The sequence below is a fragment of the Phoca vitulina genome, unplaced genomic scaffold (genome assembly GCF_004348235.1).
Source record: "Phoca vitulina isolate PV1807 unplaced genomic scaffold, GSC_HSeal_1.0 scaffold32, whole genome shotgun sequence".
Taxonomy (NCBI): Eukaryota; Metazoa; Chordata; class Mammalia; order Carnivora; family Phocidae; genus Phoca; species Phoca vitulina.
In genome coordinates, this window is record NW_022589735.1 from 6,540,883 (window position 1) to 6,567,057 (window position 26,175).

The 26,175-nt window shown below is 47.6% G+C and overlaps 1 protein-coding gene across 1 annotated transcript in view; it reads left to right on the forward strand.

The window, feature by feature from the left end:
- Positions 1-26,175, forward strand: part of FSTL4 (follistatin like 4) — a 394,520-nt gene that overhangs the window by 9,033 nt on the left and 359,312 nt on the right. The window lies entirely within an intron of this gene.

Genomic DNA, 26,175 nt, shown 5'->3' on the forward strand with positions numbered 1-26,175 from the left:
TGTGCTTGTTTCCTGTCCTGTGGAATGAGAGAGAAAAATTACCTCCAAAAGCCAACATTACCAAAGAGTGAATAATGACACACAGCGTATGGATGGTAGGATTAATGCGTTATTTGATCAGAGGACATGATTTCTTTCTCATTATTACTTAATCGTAATGCAATCCCAGACTTACGAACCTTAATCTCTGGGGAGCTTCAGAAGTCGTTGAATGCACACGTTTGCTGCTGAGGTTCACATGGCTTCCTTTTGTGGTGAGCAGATGATTGAAGAGCATCACTATCTCCCATCACAGTCCATGAAGGATGCGACTTAATGGTCTTCTGAAAGAGCCTGGAGGCTGACTTGCTAGCCGGCACAGCATTTCCCATATGGGATGGCTTCATCATTACACTCATATTCACACAGAGGGAAAAGGATCCTACAAATATATTGTTGAATATTTAATAGCAAAGCAAACAGGCAAACACACAGCTAAGCTTTTTTTAGTCTTCTTACTATTGGGGCTCATTGGCCCACTGTTTTAAATTGCCTATTTCAATTAAACGAGTCAAACCAATTAAGGTAGGATTTAGCTGGAGGTAAAGTGAAGGTAAGTTAATATCAACCGAGGGCGTCTTTATCTTAGCTGTTAACAGCCTAACACTTTGTGCACCATCAAGAAAGAGCAGATGCCTCATTCTGAGGCAGGAAGGGTTTTTGTTGGTTAGTTTTGGGGGTGTTGTTTTTCTAACCCCATCAGGACAGAGCCCAAGAGATGAAACTGTCTCCCAGTTCCAGGCCTCGTGCTGCTTAGGGAAAAGGAAGTGATGCCCATACAGACTCCAAATGCAGAAGAGCTGCCCTGTTGATCCAGTGTTTGTGGCTATGGATTGCATTTTTGCAAATTGTAATAACTTCTACTCGTGGAGTCTGCTTTTATCAATGATGAAATGAGCTGATGACCATGCGGATGGGCCTAGGATATAGGACAGCCTCAGCAAAGGTTCAGATAGAGCAGAACATGGATACGTAACTGAACTGCTTGCTGATTCTGACCACGCTCCATGTATGGCCTCTCCATGCCATTCTTCACTAGCATCCTCATGTCTGGGATGCTGTCCCTTCCTCCCGCATGGCTGACTCCTCTCCTCCAAGGCCCAGCTCTGGTTCTTACCTTTTCTCTGGAACTTTCTTTGAGTACGCTTTGGTCACATTTGATGTCTTGTTCTGAACTAGTCCTTCTTCTTCTTCTTCTTTTTTTTTAACTCTTATATTTTTATTTTAGCATACAGAGGAAGCCTATCTTATCTGTTTCTCTTCCTCTCGATGTCTAATAATTTTCAGAGCAAAGGAGAGACTCCTTGTGTTTTTGAGCTGATCGGTATTCAACATTTAGTACTAGTTGTGAAGTCACTCTCGCGCTTTCAAAACTCAGTCTAGACAGTCAGTCATTTCCGTGTGTGATAGCCCTCCCTGCGCGGCAGGTGCATGTCCAGCGGGGACATGAACGGTGCCCCCAGCCATCCTGTAAGCAGCTTGCAGGCCAGCCTCGTCGCTCATCAACGTCCAGGGCGCTCCTTGTATGTTAGAGCTTCTGGGCAGTTTCTTCTTTGAATTGCCGCTATTAATGCATCCGGAGCTGACTGCCAAACTATACTAAACTCCTCTAGCAGTTTCCTCAGACTGTCTTACTTTCTGGAAGAATCATAACCAACTGAGCTTCCTGAGACTCCATAAATTAATCAGAAAACCTCTTCAGGACCCAAATGATAAAATGTTTCTGTGTATGTTTTCTTCCTGCTAATAGTACTTTACAAAAACGTTTATTGACTTCAGATTTTTAAAGTACTTGGAAAGCATTAATAAGATTTGACTTCCCTTTAAAGTTATTACACCAATTACTTGAGTGTCCTAAGGGTAAATAAGAATTAAATGACCAGTGCATGTGTGTGTTCACGCATTTTTAAAGCAATGATGGCATATGTAAGTTTTGTTAAATTATTGTTTTATGTACAAAGACTGCAGTTGAAATAGCTTTAAGGAGCTTATCATTTTACAAATGTAGATGAAAAGAAATGGAACTGGGTGGAGTGCCTCTTTAATAAGAGCTGAGTGGCAGACTGTGGCCTAGAATAGTAATGAAATTCTGAATTCAGAGGAAACAATTCTGAGACCTATGACTCAACGAAATTCTAAAATAACTAAAATTTCTCCCTTTCCCCTATACTCTGGCCAAGATAAATTCAGGCCTAAAATCAATATTGGTAGAATTTTATATTTGGGGAGACCAGGAAAGTGAGAGGGACTGCCCCAGGGACCTACCCCCTCCTGAGGGGCAGATGTTTGTGGGAGGGTCCCCCTTACCTTTGAGCCCTGGATGCTGTGTTCCCACCGTTCTCTGGGGCCTGGGAATGGGTGGTGGCCATTAACAGCCTTATGCGTCCTTCATATATTCTGCTGTACTTTCTCTACATTGCGCCGACCCACAGTTTCTAGTCCTGCACTAAATAACTATAAATATGGAGGTTCCTTTAAAATTGTTAGCCTCATATGCCTCGGTGCTTACAGACGAGGGAAGGGCTTTGAGATCAGATACCCAATGTTTTCAGTGTGTGCAAGCTCTCAGAGGGAAGTCTTCGAGGAATAAATGTATCTGGTGGTCTCAGTAATCAGGGTAGTCACCCACCTCCCTAACCCCAGGAGTCAGCCTAAGAAAGCACGAAACGGCCCTTTGCCCTTCCTGCACGTGCTGGTCCTAGGTGCCGCTGACTGCACTCGGGGCGCTCCCATCCCTAGGTCGGGGTGGCTTCTAATGCAGAGACCTGGAGTGCCCTGGCTCCCTTTTACATTGGTCTGGCATTGAGGAAGATGGGGGCTGCTAAGACTGGGCACTAATTTTTTAAAAAATTTTTTAAAAGATTTTATTTATTTATTTGACAGAGAGACACAGCGAGAGAGGGAACACAAGCGGGGGGGGGAGTGGGAGAGGGAGAAGCAGGCTTCCCGCTGAGCAGGGAGCCTGATGCGGGGCTCGAACCCAGGACCCTGGGATCATGACCTGAGCCGAAGGCAGACGCTTAACGACTGAGCCACCCAGGCGCCCCCCCGGGCACTAATTTTTAAAAAATATTTCTTTTCTTGGGGCGCCTGGGCGCCCCCCGGGCACTAATTTTTAAAAAATATTTCTTTTCTTGGGGCGCCTGGGCGCCCCCTGGGCACTAATTTTTAAAAAATACTTCTTTTCTTGGGGCGCCTGGGTGGCTCAGTCGTTAAGCGTCTGCCTTCGGCTCAGGTCATGATCCCAGGGTCCTGGGTTCGAGCCCCGCATCGGGCTCCCTGCTCTGAGGGAAGCCTGCTTCTCCCTCTCCCACTCCGCCTGCTTGTGTTCCCTCTCTCACCGTCTCTCTCTGTCAAATAAATAAATAAAATCTTAAAAAAAAATATTTCTTTTCTTGAATCAGTGTCACTGTTCTTACATAGTTGATTGAATTTAAGACCATGCTTTTTCTAGTTATGGTCTCCTCCCCACCCCCAACTTATGCCCCACTCTTCTGATTGGTGACTGGGAGAGTAGCTGATCTTCTTGTAGGCTTTGAGGCATCCATTATTTACCTCTCCTTCCTCTTGCCCCTCGGTCTGTGGGTGTGGGGAAACCACCTCCCTTCTCCCTGTGAACAGCTGGGGTCTGGGCTGGAATTTTCTGAACCTCATCTGTAGACCTGTGTGCATCTCTTATGGATGTTTTCTGTGGAGTCCCCATTCCTAGACACTCAGTGGTGCTAACTCCAGCATTTAACTGGCTTGCCACGATGAGCTTCTGGGTGAGCTGTCTGAGCAAGAGGCCTAAGGGGGCTTTCCCTGGGGTGTGAGACTGCGGGCTGCACCCCTCTTGGAGGATCCAGGACTTCTGTGCAGCTGTAGAACTGGCATGGGGGCTGGGGGGCGGCTTCTTCTCTGATTCTGGAATATTCAGGCATGGCTCTCTACTGATAATTCTCTGTCAGAGGGTGTGGATTTTTAGTTTTTCAGCTCAGGTTGGGAGAATACAACCTGCCATCTGCAGATGTGTAAGTAAATCCATGGTATTTTTGGTGGAAGATGGTGGCAAGCACTCCAAGTTCCGGGGTGGGGGGCGGGTGGAGGAGCCGGTTCCCACCTCTAGAGTTAGTGTGGCTGTGCCCTACACCAGGCTCTCTTGAACTTCAGTGGGCTTGCAAAGAGCTGGGGGTCCTGTTAAAATGCTGATGCAGTAGATCTGGGTAGGTCCTGAGATTCTGCATTTCTCGTCCGCTCCAGGTGAGGCTGATACTTCTGGTCCCAGGGGACACTGGGCAGAAAAGGCATAGAGGAGTTCCCCATACCCTGCCTGCACACATCCAAGAAGGAGATTCCATTTGGTGATGACCGACCCCCAGCTTTTTTTTTTAGCTTTTGTCAATATGATGAGGCTGCCTGTCATCAGCAAAAGGAGAGGAATGTCAGGCTGCAGTCCTGCTGGGAAATAGCTTCACACTAGGCGGGCAGGTGGGCGAGGGGAGCGGTGGAGTGAAGTAGCCTGGCTTTCAGAGTCTTTTTCACCTATTTTGAAGCTAGCAGGTGGACAGGTAAACTTGGTTTTCTGTATGCAGGGTTCCTCACTGGCTTGTGGGCAGGTGATTTAAATCTTGAGGGTCCGCCCACACTCCCGTGCTCCCACCCGTCACTGTCTCCCTGTCACCTGTACTGGTGTCCTGCCCAGTTCCTGTCCCCAGGGCCCAGCCAGGCTTTTCTGGGGATGCACCTGCCGGGCTGGTGTGGTGTTTGAGGGTCTCGTTTATGTATTTATTCTCGGACAGGGCAAGTCCCTGTCTTTGTCTTCGTGTTGGAGGTTTCTCCTCTCTCACTGCTCCCGGCAAGCCTCCCACCCTGTACCGGTTAGTGCACTGCGGGCCCCTGGCGTAGTTTGAGATCGTAGTTAATAGAGTTTTAGTTGGCTCTGAAAAGTTCTGTGACCCAGGAAAATGAACATTTGTGAGTTCACAGAAGGCCATTATTCTTCTTCCTCTTAATTTAGCATTTACTCATCTTTTTTTTAATGCCTCTGCTGCTAAATAATCTATGCTTCTGTAGGAAACTTTCCACCCTTGTAATCAGGACATCAGGCCATGCGTTGTAAATGGGGCTCTGATTTCCATTTCTCGGGGAGTTGGCAGCATCAAAGCTGCCAGGCCCCAATCATCTGCTTGATTTATTCTGTATGACTTGTGGGTTATCTCTCTTGTTTACCATTTAGAGAGAAGTAAATGCCATGATGGTGTCAGACAGACTCTAACAGGCTCCACGTGAGTGGGCTGTACTCTTCTGTCCTGCCAAGCCAGGGCCGTTGTCCTTCTGCTTCCGCCACTGTGGTTTCTGCTATGAGTCTCCTGGGCCTTGTCTTGTCTGCAGCCACTGGGGGGACGGAGGGCACTGGTGCCAGAAACGGAGGGGATAGAATGAGATGGGCCCTGTACTTGGAGCGGTAGCCCCTGAGCTAACTGCAGTGAGACCCAGGTACACTGGTGTGGGGAGGAGGAAGCCTGCCCCTCGGGCCAAGAAGCCACCTGTCCGTACGGCCTGGCCTCTCTCTTGATGGGTGGCCACACATACTTGCTTTTTGGCCTTAGGCCTTCCCTTGGGTCCAGAGACATGGACCAAGAGAAACCCGATCTCTTTCCTCCTGATCCTGGTCCCAATACTAAGAGGTTTTTTTTAAAAAGTAAAACCTGGGTGTTCTCATTGAGTACTTGGTCTTGATGGAGCCACCAGCCGGCCCTGCAGACCAGCAGCTCCTAGCCCCATGCTGTGCTAGGGTGTTGCGAGGACTATCATGACATTCAGAAAATAAAATTAACTTCACTTTAGTTTAATTTTAAAGTCTGTTTCCCTGACAGCACTTCTGGGCTTAGTAGGGAGTGGTGACGCAGAACCCAGCTGTGAATAGACCCCCGCAAGGTGGAGGGGGGAATAGAATTCTGGCGGGGGCCTGTGGGGGAGGGGCAGCTAGTGGTTTACCTGGAGCTTCCTCCTCTCCTCCCGGGGATGGTGTCATACTGTCACGTTTTGGACGAAGCAGCCCCCTAGGGTAGCATCTGTGTCGTAGTCAGGTCAGACAGAAGTGGAAGGGGGCAGTGGGGATGGGAGGGGAGGGGTGGAGGCAGGGAGCTCTGAAGTACATATGTTTGTTGGGTGGGTTAGTGAGTAGAAGTGCCCAGCTCTGGCGTTTGAGCTGGAGACAACATCTGGCATGTCCCAGATGCTAGTGAGCCACCTGTTTCATGGGCTGGTTACCTCTCTGCAGTCCAGAGTAAAGCCCATTAGCCCTTTGACCCACTTCCAAGACTTGAAAGATGCCCCACTGGGGAGAACCAAGCAGAGCCCCGTAAGCCCCATAGAAACCTTCTAACTCAGAAGTGCAGTCTGCCCAAGGCAGCGTATTTCTAGATGAGAACACAGGATCTCGTTTGGGTTCTGCGTTCCAGGTCCAGCCTGGCACAAGCTAGCTCCGTGGACCTGAGACACTCCCTTGTACTCTCTGGCCTCTGTTTACTCATGTGGAAAGTGAGAGGGTAGCAGGGTGCCACCTCAGATCGCCTTCAGGTTGTCTACCCATCTTAATTCTATGGCTGCTGAGTGGGCCTTTTACACCATGTGGTGAACATTTTAAGTGTTGTTTCTTTATTTTTGTAAGGCCCTCCAGCACATGTGAAATTGGAAGGTTTGGCCCATCCTTGTGTGTCTCAAGTCACCTTGTGTGTTCCCATTTGGTAAGGGATAGCAGGGAGGAGTTTGGGGGGTGACCATTTGGGGTTTATTTGACCACCATTGCTCTCCCGTCCCTCTGTACAGACCTGAGTTCAAAGAAGGCTTTACTGGGGCGCCTGGGTGGCTCAGTTGGTTAAGCATCTGCCTTTGGCTCAGGTCATGGTCCCAGGGTCCTGGGATCGAGCCCCGCATCAGGCTCCCTGCTCAGCGGGGAGCCTGCTTCTCCCTCTGCCTGCAGCTCTCCCTGCTTGTGCTCTCTCTCTCTCTCTCTGACAAATAAGTAAATAAAATCTTTAAAAAAACAAACAAGCAAAGAAGGCTTTACTGCAGTGTGTGCTGATGGCACCGACTCGGGCGCCCTGCGGGTGTCCCCCAGAGGGGGAGAAAATCCTCAGAATACTGAGCTGGAGAGGAGCTTGAACGGAGTCTTCTTCGTTGTGTAGCAGGGGCTCAATATGTACTGTGTGCAGGGAAAGCACCCAGAGAAGTGGCTCCTAGATTTTCTGATCTCACAGAGCGGAGAAACGAAAATTTTATTTTTAAAGATAAGTTCTACTACCTAGAACTCCTGTTACCTCCTTACTCATGTTCTTATTTATTCATTTTATTTATGCAAGAAATGAAAGGCCATACTCCCAGAACCAAGGGCGGTGCGTCCCACAGGAGCCTCCCACTGGCACATTCTGCGTTGCCTGTGTAGGTGTCTGAAGACCTGTCCCCGGTGCACCTGTGGATTGCAGAAATGTTGGTCTAAGATCATTGCGAATGGAGGCCCATAAAAGCACCTGTTCGTGTGGCCCGGCACTTCCTGGTGAGCTGGGGTCCAAGCCACGCTGAGATGCCAGGTCCCCAGACACAGGTCCGGTGTTGTGCTCTGTGTTATCTGTCTGAATTTCAAGGCTGGAAAGACGTAGCTCCATGCTAGGGAAGATGGGTGCTCCTCCCACAAAGAGGCCCTTGTGCCCTCTGCGTAGGTGGGGAGTCCGCCTGCATGGAGGTGTTCAGTGTCCCATCCAGGTCCTTCTCTCTGTCGAAGTGACAGGTGTGTCTGGGTTGTAAAGGAAAATTGGGGTGCAGGGTTTCTTGTTCCTGGTTTATAAAGTTTCTTCACCATCTCTTTAATCGGCTCATGAAAAATGGCACACCACTGCTATTTGGTTGGTGGTGTCTTCTAATAAAAGGCAGTTTTATTTTACTCCTACTAGAGGTGGAATAGAGAATGGAGGATGAGTGGCCTGTGTGGTTCAGTTTTCCCCTCAATCAAAGAGTGCATTTCACCTCCATTGTGCATAGGGGAGGGATGAGGACAAGCTGGTGCTGGTGGGCGGCTGGTGTTGGCCAACAGGGAACCGCCTGAGAGACCGTAAGTTCCAAGAAAGTACCTGGTGATTGCTTGATGGTTCATTTGGAGACCTAGTCCTTGGTTTTCCCTTCTCTTCGCTGTTCCAAGAGGGTGTTGAGTTCAAGTTGAAATCTTTCTGGAGGTCTTAGCTAGAATACAAACCTTGCCTCTGTTACTTTTGTTAAAATACTGTACAGTTTAAATTTTTAGTTATTCTGGGTCTAGACTCAGAAAGTGTGTGTGTGCGTGTGTATATTTTTCAGAGTTGAGAAGGGAAGCAGTTGGCCCTATTTCGCACAGAAGTCTTTTCCAGAGAACACCACTGATCACCCGTGAGCCACTCACGGAGTCCGTAGTGGCTTAAGAAACCACTTCTGCTGGCCACCTACTCATCCGTGAGGGTATTGGCAGCCTGGCCCAGGAACAGCGGTGAGAGCGGTCAACTTGAGAAGCCGTGATTCAGCCCCAGCCAGGGGCCCCAGCCTCTGAAGCATGGCTTGCTTTTCTGACAATACCTCTCTCCCTGCTCAGGCTGAGTCCTTCTCTGAGCTTCTGATAGCCTGGCTGCCAGTGGGGCGAGCTCCAGCTGCAGGCAGCTCTCTGGGCTCTGAGGAGAAATGGCTGCCGTCCTCCCTGCTCTGCTCACCAAACTTTGTACGTTCTACCTTTCCCCTTTATTCTCCAGTGTAGTTACTGTTTTAAAACCCAATAGTTGGTTTTTCCTGCTGAGGCTGAATCACTCGCTCAAATTGGTCCTTGCGTGCTCTGCTCCTAAAGTATCTCCAGTCCTACCTTTGCCAGGGGCCCCTCAAATCAGAGGGCCCAGTGGCTCCAATCTCCTTTTTCCCAGCTGTGTAGCCGAGGAAAGTCACTTACTCTCCCTGGCCTTCAGGTTAGCAGCGAGTAAGATGCAGGCGATAACAGGGCCAGTTTCAGAGTTGTCAGGACCGAGGGGGTACGTGTACCACGGGGCACAGAACTTGGCAGAGCGGTGGTTTGTGTCCCACTGAGTACCCATCAGGAAGGCCGTGCACCTCTTCCTTGCCATGGCCTGCATGTCACTCTCCACTGCAGAACCTGCTGCTCAGACCCTTGGCGGGTCCTCTTTCTGGTGGAATGCTAAGTCCCCTTGAGTCTGGATCCCTGGAATCCCCAGTGGCCAGGGCAGCCTGGGACACAGGAACAGGCTCAGATGTTTTAAGGGAGTGAATGAGTCCATGATCTCTTACTCATTTTGGCATCATGTAGGAATTTGGACAAGGTGACTTGACTTTCTAGGACTCCTTACAAAAGAAGCCCTGGGAAAACCTGACTGTCTTCAGTTTCCATTTAGAGTAGAATCTTGTCCCAATTCCCAATATCCTCATTGAATTAGTAGAAGCTCAAGAGAGTCCTATAGGCTCTGAGTGTGGGAGGGGGTGAAACGCCTGACTTGCTCACAGTCCCCTTCCTACAGTGGTTGCAGGTGCCTGCCTAGCCCTGGCTGTCCCTTCTGCCAGGAAGCCAGCTTGAGTGTGGCAGGCACATCACAACCTTGCCCCAAATGGGCACCCAGAGAATGAAATGTAAACTCCAACAAATGCAGGATGTTCTGTTTGTGTTTAGAATTTTCAGGGTCAGCAAAAATAGCCTGTGGCTCCAGGGAGGGTAGCTGCCACATGGTCCTACGAAGAGAGGAAGGGATTGAGGGCAGTGGGAGCGGAGTTCTCTTTGGAGGTGTCATTAAATGGGTGTAAGGCTCTAGATGGCTTTTCTTGACACTAGTCTTAGGACAATTGGAATAAAAACTTGTTTAAGCTGTTCTGCCATTCACATCTTGCTCTCTAAATGAAGAAAACATAGCTCTTTTCCCACTTATTTCTAGCCTTGCATTTAAAACCTGCTCAGATACTTCCTCTATAGGAAAGACCTCAGGTTTCTGTGGTTCTGCTGATGCCACATTTTGTGTGTCCATTGCAGTGAAATAGGCTTTGATGTGGGCACGCTGGGAGATGTCAAATGGGAGAGGCCTGCCAGGCAGATGTTTTAACTGGAGTGCTTCTAGAATATGCCTCACTGTTCCTCCTCCTCCTCCTCCTGCACTCTTTTCTGTTTGGTTGTTACATGTGCTGTTGTTTTCCCTTTAGCATTTGGCTGTGAAGAATGGGATTCTCTGCCTCATGCTTGGGTGTTCATCCCCTGCCAGTATAGCTTAGGAGTGTGTCTTTGGGTCCCCAAACAGAACTTCCCACTTGAAGGAACGCTTCTCAGGATGCTATGTAACTACACAGTATGGGTCTCTGGGTCCTGGGCTGTCTGGGTCACCTGGGACATCTGGTGGTTTTAAATCTTAGGAATCTGGTATCCATTGAGCACTCAGCTATGGTCAGGTGGTTGAAGAGAAATGGGATCTGTGAGTCTGTGGACTTGGGATTGGGAGGGGGTCGGAGCAGTTGACTATTGCTGAACAGAAGATGCGTCAGCAGAAGGAATTAAACACCTATGTCAGTTGTTGATCTTTTATTACCTGTGTATAGTGATTAAGTTAATTTCTCAACTGTAGCCTAAAGGAAATTAGGTACATTTATTGAGTAATAAAGGAGGAAGTAGCTCCTGAAGTAGCTCCTGCCTTCCCTAGTCCCATTCCTTCATTCCAGCCTGGGCAGGATGCTTGTTGTTCTCATAGTCCACATACCCCTCACCTGAGCGGATGTGACTGACAGCAGATCTACTGTCACAGGTAGGTCCTGACCCATGACTTGATGCTCTTGAGCCCTCAGAGGGTGGGTTGGAGGCTAGCAGCAGCTGGAGTGTCAGAATGTCCTCCACGTAGACTGGACATAGCAGTGACTGCAGTAGCCCCGTGGGGTCCAGGGCTCAGAATTTCAACCAGAGCACCCCCAACCCCGCAAGCTTCCAGAACTTGTTCACCAGAACAGGGCTCTATACCCTCTCCGAAGGTGTCCTACCTGATGTGACCATGTCCTTCTTGTTGGCCCAGTGCCTCCTGGATGTCCCCCCACCCCCGGAGGATGAGGCTGGCTGTGGGGTAGGGTAGCTGCTCATGGAGCTCGTGGCGCCGCAGTGTGGGCGTTACCACCCCAGAGCCTGAACTGTTCTACTGGAAGACTTAGCTCTAGCATTAGAGCCCCACCTTGAGCTACGTGTCCATCCTTGTCCAACTATTGGTTTGGTAATTTTTAGTAATGAAAACACTTCTGTGGCCGTGCGGACTAGGACAAAATTATCTGTGACTCGTTATACATTCTAGATGAATATATATAATAAAGTTCAAACCTAATCTCATTCAAAGTGACTGTTCTTATGTTACAAGAAAAGATGGTCATGAGCTGCAATCTACAGGAAATTCCTCTACATGGTCGGATGTCTCACCATGGGTTTATGAGAAAGGAGAAAGAATAATCACAAAGAGCACTTTAAGAACTAACCTGTATCCTTGCAGTATGCTGGGCAATTAGTAAAAGTCCTGTTCAGTCAGCAGTGTGGGCCAAACCATGGGTGACATGGGAGTTTCGAGCGGAGAGGTGCTGGGTGGAGTGGGGTTGGGAAGGACCTCGTGGAGGTGGAGAGCCTTGGAGTGGATGGTGGAGATGTGTGTGGGTGGAGTACTTAAGTATGTCGGGAGGAGGAATCCTGGAGTATAGATGGATGTTGGCATAGGACCCTATCTGGTGGGAAGGGAGAGAGAAGAGATGTGGGGTGGATATCCAAGTCCCCAGTCAGAGTGATTGATCGAGGACTCTTTGATGGCCAGGAGCAGAATCACCTTCCACTGTGCTCACGTCCAATGAAGGGTTATCCTGGGGCCACAGAGATGTCCTGGAATGCACCACAGGCTGCCTGTCATCTTGCTCTTCTAGCCACACCTTCTCCCACGTCTGTTTCTCTCTCCCCTGCCTCTCCTCTCATGGAGCTGCACATCCCTTCCTATGGCCCTCACCCTGGACTCCTAGGCCCCCGGGGCCCTGGCCCTGCTCCCACACAAACCTACAGCTCCAGGGCCTGGGACCACTCAGCCCAGGGCTAGTCTCTGAGAACCTGGTTGGCTCCACTTGGAGAAGCCAGACGACAAGTCCCCCCCACCCCCCCATGTGAGGGGACATTTGGGAACTATGAACAAGGGTATGGGAGCAGGCCTGCGAGGCTCTAGTGAAGGGGTTGGAAGGCAAGTTAAAGTGGGGAGAGAGGTGGCGAGGATGAGCAGCCCACCTCCACCCTCTCAGCACTCTGAACAACGGGAGCTGAGATTTTCTGAAGTGTAGGCAATTTATGGAGTTGAGCTTTCCAATCTTGAACGTGGGGAAGGAGGTAAGAGGGCCTGCCATGTGGTCTTAATTCTTTGCTCTTGTGCTCTCTTCCCACTTGGTTCCATTTGACTCATTGGTGCCCTCACCCCCACCCTCGCCACACCAACCTGGCCTGTGTGCACGAGGCGGCTCAGAAGCCCAGCCTACTCATCCCTAGGTTATCCCAGCAGATGGGCTCTCCAGAATGCCTGACCTCCGAGGGCTGACCCACGTCTTGCCAGTCACCACCCTGACCCCACTCTCCCTCCTGAGGCCTGTGCTCCTGACACCCAGGGCCCATGTCCACACCCTGCCCACCAAGTTGACTGAATGGGAGCAGGCTGTGGGGCTTGACTGTGGCCCCGTGACTCCAGAGTCATCTCATCTGTGGCTGCAGGAAGCTCCTTAGTACAGGTACTTTGGGGTTTAACTGGAATTGTTTCTGGGAAGAGATGGATCCGTGGGGCGGGGGAGAGTCATAGCTTTTCCAGATATCTCTTCTAAGAGACTCTGTCGCCCTGTGGAATCCAGTGAGCAACATCACAATTGAGCTGTTGTGGAATAATTAGGCCAGTCATCCTGGAAGACAAGATGCGATAAACAGTCTCCCAGTTGTGGGGCTGAGCTTTGCTCCCAGCCAGGTGCAAAGTCTTGTTGCATTAGGAACTTTTTTTTTTTCCTGGTGATGTTTGTTTCTATATAACCAAGAATTATGGAATATTAGGGAAAGAGAGACACCTCACAGATGGGGATGACAGAGGAAGGTGGCCTTTGGAAGTCTGAATGAACCTTCTCATCCGTTCCTTACAGGAAAAAGAAGATTCTTTGTAGGAATTCTGATTCCTGATACAGAATTCTCTGAATTCCATAGCTATTAATGATGATAACATTAATAAACAGCTACCATTTTGTCAAAGCTTTAAGTGGATTACTTCACTGACTTCTTAAAAAGATTCTGTGAGGTCCTATTCACTTGCTTATTTTAAAGATCTGGAAACTGAGGCTTCAAGAGGGTAGGTGAGCTGTTTGAGGTCTCTCGAATATTACCCAGTGGAGCTAGAGTGGGCACCTGGCATTCTGATTGTCCCACTTATGCTCTTAACCGCAGCCCTGTGTTGTTACCACCCATCCGCACATATTTTTGAGGCTAAGAAAAGGACATTTGATGGCACTGAGCTTTGAAAGCCGAAGCAGACCCTATCACATCAGATAACCACTGGGCCAACTAAATCCCTTACACACTCTCTCCCACCTCCCAGGGGACAGCAGAGCTTGAGGTAGCCTCGGGGACTGGGCTGTGGGCAGTTTTTTGATGTTCCCTGTGGGGAGTGGCAGAGCACGTCCTGCCCTTACTCACCCCCTGTCTCCCCAGCACGTACACCTTTTTCTTCCCTTCTCCTACGGTGGAAAGAGGCCTACAGGGAAGCCACTGATGCTAGCTGAGTGAACAGGTCTTTGACTATTACCTCCGAGTTCTACCAGGGGGTCTGGTGGGACTTTGTAGCCATATGCGCATACCTAGTGTGTGTCCCTGAGCATCTGCCCCCATGTGGGGCAGGGCCTGACCAGACCCACTGTTGTGCTGGTGCCTATGGGGCGATGGGGGCTTGGGCTCTGGGTGGAGACCTAAGCGTGATGATGTGTGGTGGTCTCTGTTTCTGCTTCTAAGAATTAGCCTTGGGAGGTTGCCAAGGGTCAATAAAAGCAGTCTCCCTTCCAGAAGCTGGGCTCTGGGACCTAAGTGAGGAGGCAAGATTCCCTGCTGTGGTGACCAAAGTGGTTACTCTTAGATAAAGGTTGTGGAGGGTCAGGACGCCCAGTGGGAAAACGCTGGCGTTGCTGAGTCTTCCACTGGAGCTGGAAGAGAGCGAGGAGGGTTGGCGCCGGGTCCCGGCCGGAGGCAAGCCCTGTGCCTGCTGTGGAGGCACCGTCGTGGAAGGCGGCGGCCGTGGCCGTCTCAGAGGTGGGAGAGTAGGGCAGCCCCAGGCATGGAGGGCATGCAACTTGGTCAAGCTGTGGTAGTGGGTTCCTCAGAGGCATGTGTGCCTCAGCTAAGTGGGTATATATACCCCAGGAGCGTACAGCCCCCGCGCCATGGGATGGCCACGGCTGGCCAGTGGTCAGGGCTGTCTGTGGGTGAGGGGGCAAGGTCAGCTCCGTAGGCAGGGCAGGTCACACGACGGACTCCAAGGGGAAGGAATCCTGGCATTTAGTTGTGCTGGAGAGAGAAAGTCAGGCACGACAGCCTGGGGTGGGTCTAAGAAGAGGTGAGAGGGGGCCGCTATGGCCGGGTGCTGATGGTCTACAGTTGACCTATACCAACCCCTGGAGCCTTCCCACCACTCTATCCATCGTCATCATGGCTCGCCTGCCTTGGCGAACTCCCAGCCCCTCCCTGACTCCAGAGGCGCTGAGACCTTGCCGAGTGTTCTGGGCCTTCTGTTCAGGGCTGGGCCACAGGGATACCTGACATACCCAGGATGCTGTCTGCGGGTGGACACTGGTGAGCTACAGCCCTCCTCTCTCACTTCTCACCACTATCTCCTGGCCACCACCCTGAGTCTCCTTGTAAAGCCAAGGAAACCGAAGCTCCCAGAGGCCAGCACCTTGTAGCCGCTTACCCCGTATGCCGGGGGCCCCCATGGCTGCACAAAGCCAGCTCGAATGCTCCAGGCCAGCCAAGCCATTCTCTCCCTCTTTGGAGAAGCCTGTCAGTGCCGGGTGCTGAGCCTGTCCTCCCCCTCCTGCACCCAGTGGCTGCTGAGCTCTGCTGAGACCTGCATGGTGGGGTGGTATCACTCCCTGCGGAAACAGAGTACAACCTGCCTGGGCCATCTCCCTGGCTTTGCTAAATCTTGCTGGGAAAGAATTGGCACCACTGTGTACAGTTCGTGTGCCCGTGACACCATGTCCTCCGGAGAGAGCCGTGCTCACACTTGGGGAAGCTGTGCTGGTCCATCAGGCACTCCCCAGCATCACTGTAAGTAGCAGTGACCTGGGAAGTATGAGCCTAATTGAAGGGAGAGAGTGTGTAAGGGATTTAGTTGGCCCAGTGGTTCCTAAACATGTCCTCACGTAGGGATCCCCTGGGTAGTTTCCAAAAATACTGATGCCTGGGTCCCAGCCCCAGAGATTGTCATTTAATTGGTCGGGGATATAGCCTGGGCTCTGGATTGTGTAAAGATCCCTATTTGGGAACCCCTGGGCTTGCCTGTGGAAGAAAGGCAGACAGGACAACTGCTTTTCCCCTCCTGTCCTCCTCAGCATCTATTCTTCAGGGGGAGGGAGGGGGATGAATCTCTCATGTGCCTTTGCCCTAAGCCAGGGCCCCTTCTGGGAAGTGTGGGTGATTCAGGCTGGCTTGGCTCCTGGACTGGTAGATGTAGGGCAGGCATTTCTGCAGCTGAGGAGTGATGTGCAGGGTTGTTGGATCACCCCTGTTGTGTTCTCACAAGCATCTCGTGGGAACTGCCCTAAATCTCATCCCACAGCTGAGCAAACTGAAGCTCAGGGAGCTGCCCAACTAAGGAGCAGGGGAAGGATGGGGGAGAATGCTGGTGGTTTTACCTGGAACTCTGAGACAGGCTACTTACTAGGTGAACAGCAATCCAGCTCGGCTGACCACGGGTGCCATTCTTCCTTTTTGATTCTGTTATAAAAGAAAATTGAAAAAGATCCTTATTGTGCCTTAAAGGCTTTTTAATTATATATAACTCATTTAATTTAAACTACTCTAAGTTCCATTTTTAATATAAGTTTTATAGTGGTACATTGAATGTGCCTTCTGATCAAAGTGTGTTTGGAGATTTATCTCCCTATACAAAAGCAGATACCCCTGGGAGCCCCAGCCAATTATTTATTCAGACAGCAATCAAAAATCAGCAAGTACTGAGCGAAGGGCATGGTGGTGGAAGCTCGTGGGAGTGCAGAGGCATCAGAGAGGTTCCTCCCGGGGGGTCTCTGAGGGTTGAAGGAGCCGGGTCAGCACACGTAGCCTGCCTTTGTGATGGTCACTGCCATTTCTGGGACAGATGTTTCCACTGCTCACTGCTGATGCTTCAGCTATGAGAGGGGAGATGATGCAGAGTGGGGCTGGCTTCTTGGTCAGAAGGGATGACTGAGTGATCCTGAGCAGGAAAGGTCAGGCCCCGAAGGGATTGGTCTCGACTGCAGTCACAGCCCCCTGGGGGGGGGGGGGCCTCCGTGACCACCTATCTAAAATAGTCAGCCCTTTTACCTTCATGATTCTGCCCCCCCCCATTTTATTTGTGACCGTGGTGCTTCTTACCCTGACACGTTCTGTAAATTTCATTTGATTGTTGTCTGTCTCTCCACATCAGATCATAAGTTTCATGAGGACAGAGACTGTGCCTATCTTGGTGCTGCTGTATTCCCAGGGCAGTAAATTGTTATGGACTGAATGAATACATGAAGGAATGAAGGGGTGAATAAATGTCAGGAGACCATCAGGAACATTGCCAAGAGCCCTGGATGAGCAGCTGAGTGTCTTGGGGGGACTCATGGTGGTGAGAATAGCAGGATAAGGCTTCCTTGGAGGCTGGAAGTGAGGAAAGAGAGGTGAAGAGAGAGTGCAGGCGATGCCCAGGAGGTTGGAGGGGCCACTGGCCAGGCAGGAGGGTGGGAGGAGAGGGACCTGTTTCTGAGCAGGAGGAGAGATTCTGGTGGGGATGCTGAGATGGAGGAGGCTTCTCTGTCCCTTCGAGGGCAAGAACTTTGCCCTTCCTTAGACATCTGTCACTTTAGGGACATTCAAACTGATTCCCATCAGGCACTGCCCAGGCCCCCATTTCCCCCCTTGCCCCCCATCACCCACCCTCAGCCCTACCGTGGCTCTGGAAATTTTTGCACATTTATGTCAGGTACTTTCTGTGACACCCCTCCCCCCATGCTCCATGTTAAAAAAGAGGAATGAAATAGAGACCTGAGGACTGTGCTGGGGGCAGTGGGGGAGACAGCTGTTTTTCCTTTTTTCTTTTGTCTCTTTATTTTTTTGTTTTTGTTTCTGTTTTTAAATAGTCTTCAGAGTACAGGTCTTTCACCTCCTTGGTTAAGTTTATTCCTAGGTATTTTATTATCTTTGGTGCAGTTATATATAGGATTTTTTTCTTCATTTCACTCTGATGCTTCATTATTAATGTATAGAAATGCAGTGGATTTCTGTACATTGATTTTGTGTCCTGCAGCCTTACTGAATGCGTTTATCAGTTCTAGTAGTTTTTTGGTGGAGTCTTTAGGGTTTTCTATATATAGTATCATGTCATGTGCAAACAGTGAAAGTTTTACTTCTTCCTTACCAGTTTGGATTCCTTTCATTTCTTTTTCTTGTCTTATTGCTGTGGCTAGGACTTGAGTACTGTGCTGAATAAAAATGGTGACAGTAGACATCCTTGTCTCATTCCTGATCTTAGAGGAAAAGCTCTCAGCTTTTCATCATTGAGTATGATGTTGGCTGTATGTTTGTCATATATGGCCTTTATTATGTTAAAATATGTTCCCTCTTAACATACTTTGTTGAGGGTTTTTATCATGAATGGATGTTGTAGTATGTCACATGCTTTTTCTGCATCTGTTGAAATGATCATATGGTTTTTATCCTTTCTCTTATTGATATGATGTATCATGTTGATTGATTGATTTATGATTTATGAATATTGAATCACCCTTGCATCCCAGGAATAAATCCCAAGTGATTGTGGTGAATGATTTTTTTTAAATGTATTGTTGAATTCAGTTTGCTAATATTTTGTTGAGGATTTTTGCATCTATGGTCATCAGAGATATTAGCTTGCAGTTCTTTTCTTTTTGTGGTGTCTTTATCTGGTTTCGGTATCAGGGTAATGCCGACCTCATAGAATGAATTGGGAATTTTTCCTTCCTCTTCTATATAAGTATATACTCTATATAAGTATTAACTCTTCATTAAATGTTTGGTAGAATTCACCTGTGAGGCCATCTGATCCTGGACTTCTGTTTGTTGGGAGTTTTTTTTTAAATTACTGATTCAATTTCATTGCTGGTAACTGGTCAGTTTAGATTGTGTATTTCTTCCTGCTTCAGTTTTGGTAGGTTATGTTTCTAGGAATTTATCCATTTCTTCTAGGTTGTCCAATTTGTTGATATCTAATTTTTCATAATATTCTCTCATAATTGTTTGTATTTCTGTGGTGTTGGTTGTTATTTCTTTTCTTTCATTTGTGATTTTATTTGAGTCCTTTTTTTTCTCTCTCTCTTTTTGATGAGTCTGGGTAAAGATTTATGAATTTTGTTTCAAAGAACTAGCTCCTGTATCGATCTGTTCTATTTATTTTTTATTTTTTTAAGATTTTTTTTATTTATTTGAGAGAGAGAATGAGAGAGAGAGAGAGCACATGAGAGGGGGGAGGGTCAGAGGGCGAAGCAGACTCCCTGCTGAGCAGGGAGCCTGATGTGGGACTCGATCCAGGGACTCCAGGATCATGACCTGAGCCGAAGGCAGTCGCTTAACCAACTGAGCCACCCAGGTGCCCATGTTCTATTTTTTTTAATTTCTATCTTATTTCTGCTCTAATCTGTATTTTTTCCCTTCCTTCTGCTGGCTTGGGGTTTTGTTTGTTGTTCTTTTTCTAGTTCCTAGGTATAAGATTAGTTTGTTAAGGCATAGATTATTCTAAACCTCATCTTGGTCTTACAGCTGACACTGAGAAAACAAATGTGGCAGATTTGAATATCATCTTAAACAGGTTGATGGTAAGTTACATCATCTATTGGCTGGTACCTGGAGGGTATAATGAATAATTAAAATGTGAACTTCTGTCCCCTTTTCTCCCAGAGGCCGTCTGTCTTCACTCCCATCTGTCCTCCCCTGAACACCCACAAAGTGGTCTTGATTTTCTTACAGCATGCGGTCTCCTGGAACCGAGCCAGCGCAGGGGAGATGCTTATTTGGTAGGACAACTAGTGGACATGAAGCCTCTCAGAATGAGGAAGGCATCCAGGGTGTCCCTGTTTCTGTGGAAAGTGATCTGAAAAAGGAAAAGTATAGAAAGTCAGGCTTCCATGACAACAAATGTGCTCTGTGACCCTCATGGAGAACCTCACTTGCCCCCCCATTTCTCACCAGGAGATCTTGAAATAATCTGATTCCATTCTTGCAATAAATGTGTTTAAGGTCTATAATATGCCAGGCTCTGTGCTGGGGTGAGAGATGAATGAGTGTGGACCATCCGGGAGACAGATGCCGCTCTAGAAACGGCAATCCAGCGTGACTGTCACTTGTGGTGGTTAACTAGCTCTGCACATAATGGGCTGGGCTTTGTCAAGCCGGCTGGTGTCCCCAGAGATGACAACAGCTGTTAATGAAGCCCACCCTCAGGTGCCGAGGTAGAGCCCCATGCTGCTAACTGTTAGGATGGTCTGGCACACCGTGATTGCTTGTTCTGAGGCAGATATGTGGATTACTTTCTAAATCAAAAAGTTAATTAGTTTTTCATTTGTTGGGTTGTCAGAGAAAACTGGAAAGTGCCCCTCTCTCCTCCTTGGTCTCATAATCTTGTGCAGGTGATGATGTTGAACAAGGTGGACTGATTGATGAGTCATTGACATTTAATCCTTCAGATGTGATTTCGTGTTTACTTGTATTGTCACTTTGGTAGATTTGCCACAGCAGACAGCCTTAAACTCAGAGCCAACTTCTCTTTTTTAATTGTACATGAATAACCTTTAACACATAGCTTTAATACCTAGAATTTAAAATCCCTAAATCCTCATGTAATATTCTATTCATGCCTTACTTATAAAACCAAGAAAACTATCATCCAAATTATCTTAATTTCTGAAGGCCTAGGAAGTATCCTCATACTCGATTTTCTATCCGGTGCCTCATAATCACTATTAATACCTTTTCTCTTCAGAGTAGCACAGCTTTCTCCTGTACCAGTCACTCTCTGCTCCCCATCGGAAAGCACTGGGCTGAGTTGGCTGTTAGACTCAGCCCGTGGTTCTGAGACGTCCCCTAATTGATCCTGGCTGGCCTGTCTGGTCTCCCATCTTACAGATGGGTAAGCTAGAGTGGGAGGATTTGGGTGGCTCCTTGAAGGCTGCACTGGTGGGGCAGTTACTGATAAAATCAGGTCACTCAAGCCTTCTGCAGGCTGTGACGGTCTTGTTTCACATTGTCCCCTGTGGACATGAGAAGATTGATGTTCTTCAGAAGTGTGCCACGGAGACACTATTTGCAGGTTCACGATGATGCTTTTTTTTTTTTTTTTAAACAAATGCCTTGTACCTTAATTGTACAGAGATTTCTTTGATATTTTTTCAAAATCATCCATACATGTTCTCCTCCTTCTGTCTTTATAAACTCTCTATTCCTGTGTAAACACCAGTTTACTTACACTGATCAATTTTTGTTAGATAGGACATAGAAGGGACACAGAACTTGCTAAGGGTATCTCCATGGTTCAACCCCAGAGGGTCGGAGAAGGTCACCTCCTTTGTCTGTGTGGCCATGGCCAGCCCCATCCTTCCCTTTCTTGGTCTCCTGAGAAGGGCAAGTGAGGCCTCACCTGATAAGGTAGCATGTGGGCCGGGCTGGCTGAAGGTGGAAGGGCCCATGCCCTGTGCCCAACTTCCCCAGCTCCCTAAGCATTACTGAGGCTTAGTGCTGCTGGCCGCGCCCCTGCCTGCTTTAACACACCTTGAAGGCATTACGGCAGTCTACTAGAGAGGACACACATCTTTCTACCCTGTAGGGCTCCTGGGCATGTGACTCTGTTCTATGCAAGGTTCAGAGATGAGCTCTGACCCCTCGACTAAGTGGTATTTCTCAAGAGCCCGCACCTCCTTGTTTGGAGATTTCCTTGAGCACCTGCCATGGGTTCCACACGACCGCAGGAGGCAGCGGATGTTCAGATTATCCGCCCCCCACCCCGGCCCTGAAAATCCTGTTGTTTGCTGGATACTTCAGGTTGGCTTTCAAAGTAGCCCTTGAGTTTAGGGTTAATCCCCTAATCCTCTTGTCATCTGGCTTTGAAGACCCAGACATGATGTGCTGGAAAATCTTAACAATGCGGCCGTTTTCCTCCTGCCTTTAACTGAACCATATAAATGAGATAAAGCGTACAAAGTGGTTGACTTGTGCTCAGTAAATGGGAGCCAGTAACGGCATACATGCTACATAAGGCATCACTTAGCTGTATTTTGTCAGGCCAAGTGAAGACTTTAATTGCAGAATGGTGTCTTGCTAGCAAAAATGAAAGTGGTTAAAGTTTTTAAAATTCAAATGAATAAATGAAAAACTGTAAGAAAGGTTGTTAAAGAAGCATTCGTTTTAAGAGCATCTCAGATATGAAAAACTTAGAATTTCGATGTCAGAATTTCAGTAATGATTAGTGCTAAATGTTAGCAAAGCTTTGATCTCAGCTGTACCAAATGGTTTATAAATCGAGCACGTGGACTTCCTTGTATAGCCTCTTCCGGCATTTGGGGCCTGAGGAACTCTGATGCAGGGGGCTTCTCCTGCTCCTGTGATGCTGGCCCGAGACACTGTGTGTCCTGGGCTCACTGTCAGGACATGGGCATGGGCAGAGGGCCGGCAGCTGGCCACCTCCGCGGACCGTGCCGCATCTGCCCCAGATCCGCATGTGCTTTGTGTGTGAGGACCTGGCCCTGCTGAGCTCCACTCAGCTTGGTGCTTTCATGTCATCCTCTTCTTGGTCATGCATGTTTTTGATCCCCATCTTTCTAACCCGCAGAGCCAACATTTTCCCAGAAGCCACCAAATCCCATTCATTTTCTGAGTGACAGACTGAGGCTTTCCCTCTAAGCAAGGATAGTTGGCCACGTGGATGAGGAGGGGTGCCTTTGGTCTGTGGCTGTGCTCCACCAGCCTTTTTCTGAGCCTGACACACAGCCTGAGACCCCTGAGCACGGCCTATGGTGCACGTGACAACGATCCAGGGATGGAATCTGAGGATCCTCATTTATACTCTTGGAGCTGCTCTCAAACTGCTTTTTGGGAGCTGAGAATCTGTAATAGATTTCTGGATTATGAAAAATATTACTCAGCACTCACATTATATTGATTCAAAAATAAAGATTATGCAGTTGAACTGCACAGTAAAATACAGCTTTTTGGAATGGTAATTTTTTACTTAAATTCTTCTCCATTATAGTGGAAGATAATGGATTCAGGAAGGGCACAATGAGGAATAAAGCTGTTGTATTGTATTGGTTAAATGACATTTAAAATGATTTGGCTGTCAAATTCATGGAAAGGTTATGAACAGTGAATGAAAAATCTAAAATTAATTCCCTACTTCAAGAAAGTGTGATTTATACCATAATAAAATTAGATTTTTAGTTAAAGAAATGTAGTCATTAAGTAATGCCCATGCACTAACTCTCATTTATAACCATCTGGTTTGAAGGTTCGGCAGCAAATATCTCTTCCTTAGGCAATGCATCCAAGGCCCTGGGGTCATTTATGCCAGTGAATTTTGTTCTGTACCGCTCTCTGCGACAGTTTTTTGGGGGTTGGTTTCTCAAGAACTAAAGAGGCAGGTTGTTATTCAGCCTCTGTAAGGGACGGAGCCGTTGAACTCATTTGCCTTCCCAGATGATCCCGTCCCCTCTCCGCCTTAGTCATCTCCGTTAACGGTGATAGCAGTGACGATGGCCACCACTGCCCACCACCTGCATGCTGCCCACCACGCGAAGCATGGTCCGGGCCTATTTTTACTTGGCCTGATCACCACCTCGACTCTATGAGGAAGGCACGGCGCCCGCCTTTGTTTTACAGAGGAACGCACTGAGGCTTAGGCAGATGAAGGCGTTCACCCACCGTGGCAGGGGCCCGGCTGGCAGCAATAAGCCAGGATCCAGCCCACATCCTCCGGCTTCGAGTCTCAACTCTTAATCCCTGTCATAGGACTCCTGAGTCTTGGCTGAGCGTTTGCTCTGAGGCAGCAGAGTGTGCTGGTAGCTTTTCTGAGATTGACGTGTAGCCCTGACTTGGCCCCTTAGCACTGGTGTGATGGTGAGCACGCTGCCGCCTTTCCCTTCGTCGAAACTTCCTCCTCTGCATATCAGGGAGTGTGATTTATGTCCTCTATTAAACAGACTCCTGATTGGTATGGTTGGGTACTTTGTTCTAGTTCATCTTTTAATTTTAATGGAAGCATATCAGATATACAGAAAGAGTACAAGCCTTACACGTAGAGCTCAATGGATTTTTACACAGTGGACGCACCCATGTGACCTCCCTCAAGATCACAATTAAGAACATTCCCAGCACCCCAGAAACCACCTTCGTGTCCCCTCAGCCATTGTCCTCTCAAAGGTGACCACCAATCTGTCACCAGAGATTGCTTTTCTTTGTTCCTGCACATTATAAAAACAAAATCCTACCAACTGTACTGTTCTCTGCTTTCTTTGACTGGATGTGAAAGTTGAAATCCCATCTGTGAGGTTGACTTCAGTTACTGCTTCTGTTCCTTCTCAAAGCAGTGACGTTTCCCACTGAACAGCCATGCCGGCATGCATCTCTCCGTGCTTCCCGCCGTGTGCATCCTGGGCTCCCCCACTCTTGCCTGTTGCGGGCCGTGCGTGATGCGCAGGCGCGGACGCTGTTTGATGCGCACGCAGAGCAGCCGATGCCGGGCACTTCCGCAGAAGCGGAACTGCTGAGTCAGGAAAAAAGAATTCACACTGTTTTTTTTTTAAAAAAAAAAAAAAGGAACTTAATAGAGGGAATTGGTTGAACAGGTATTAAAGGATCAAAAAGGCAAAAAAGGACCCCCTGAGATAACGAAGAGTGCTGACAGCAGGGAGCCCCATTGAACTGACACACAGACCAGTGAGGAGAGTCCTGCTGGGGCTGGTTCCTCAAGACTACGAAACCACAAAGGACAAACCGTGTCCTTGCACACATTTGATGTTACCGTTGTTGTTGTCTTCATTTTTTTTTTTTTTTCTGTGGTGTATAGCAGTATTACACTGTGGTTTTAACTTGTGAAGTTCCTTTCCAAGTCCTTAGCTCATTTTTCAAGTATGTGATTGTATTTTATTTACTTACACAAGTATTTTCTATATTCTGCACGAGTGCTCTGTCAGCTCTGTGTGTTGTAAATACATTCCCCTGACGGCTTGACTCTTCCCTGTCTTAATCCTGTCTTCTAATGAACGGAAGTCTTCATTTAATAAAGACCAGCCTATCATTCTTTTCCTTTATGGTGCTACCTTTCACATCCCATTTAAGAAATGTTCACTTGCTTAAAGGTCATGAAGATAATCTCTTAAGGTATCTTCTGGGCACGTAATTGTTGTACCTTTCACATTTACATCTGCAGTTCACCTGGAAGTGACTTTTATGTATGTTGTAAGGTAGGACATCGAGGTTCATTTTTTTTCCAAAAAATTTTATCCAATTGATTTAGCACCCTCTATTGAAAAAGCCATCCTTTACCCATTCATACCTTTGTCATCCACTCAGAAACTGGGTATGTGTGATTTCCTGCTCAATTTCAAATTCTGTGTCCTTTCCTTCCTGTCTTCCTTCCTTCTGGTCCTCCCCTCTTCCATCCAGCCTTCCTTCCATCCAACCTTCCTTCTATCCATCCTTCTATCCTCCCTTGCTCCCTCCTTGCCTGCCTGCCTTCTTTCCTTCCTTCCTTCCTTCCTTCCTTCCTTCCTTCCTTCCTTCCTTCCTCAGGCTTCTTAGGGATCCATCAAGTTTATTCATCTTTTCAAAGAACCAACTATTGGCTTTAAATTTTTATGGTATGTATTTCCCCCTATTTCATTGATTTCTGCTCCTATCATATTTGTTTCCTAATACTTTTTGCGGGCTTAAATTGTCCTTCTCCTAGTTTTCAGAGACAGATGCTTAGGTCATCAATTTCTAGCGTTTATTGTTTTCTAACATATGCATTTCAGGTTGTATTTCCCTTGAAGCACTGCTTTATCCACATCCCACAATTTTTTTAAATGCTATAATTCACTTGTCCTTCATTCCAAAATACCTTATTTCTTTTGTGATTTTCTTTTGGAAATTATGTGATATACTCATATATAAATCCATGGGTCAAATATTGGGAGATTTTTCTCCATATCCTCCTGTTATTGACTTCTAATTTAATTTCACTCTAGTCACAAAACTATATTTGTTCTTTATATGATTTTAGTAATTTGAAACTTGCTGGAACTTCTTGATGGCTCAGCATATGGTCAGTTTTTATAAATGTTGAATGGACAGTTGAGGAGAATGTGTAGTGTGCAGTCATTGGTTAGTGCTTGATGTACATCTTTGTCATCAACCCAGAAACTGGGTGTGTGTGGTTTCCTGCTCAATTTCCTGCTCAATTTCAAATTCTGTGTACATTTTCTTTGTTTCTTCCCTTCCCTTCTCTTCCCTTTTTCTTCCCTCCCCTCTCCTCCCCTTCTTTCCTTCCTTCTTCCCTTCTTTCTTTCCTCTCTTTCTTTCAGAGATGGATGTAGGTCAAGTTTGCTAATGGTGAGGTTCAAATTTTGTAGATCCTTACTGATTTATTTCCTCTACTTATTCTGTCACTTAGTGACAGATGTTTCTTTAATTCTTGGACCATTATTGTAGATTTTTCCATTTCTTCTTTTAGTTTTGACTTTTTGATGTTTAAGCTATGTTATTCCTCTTCTACAAGTTTAGGATTGCTATGCATTCCTGTTAAATGGTCTTGTTATTATTATGAACCATCCCTTTTGGTCACTAATAATAATTCTTGCTTTGGAGTCTACTTTATCTATACC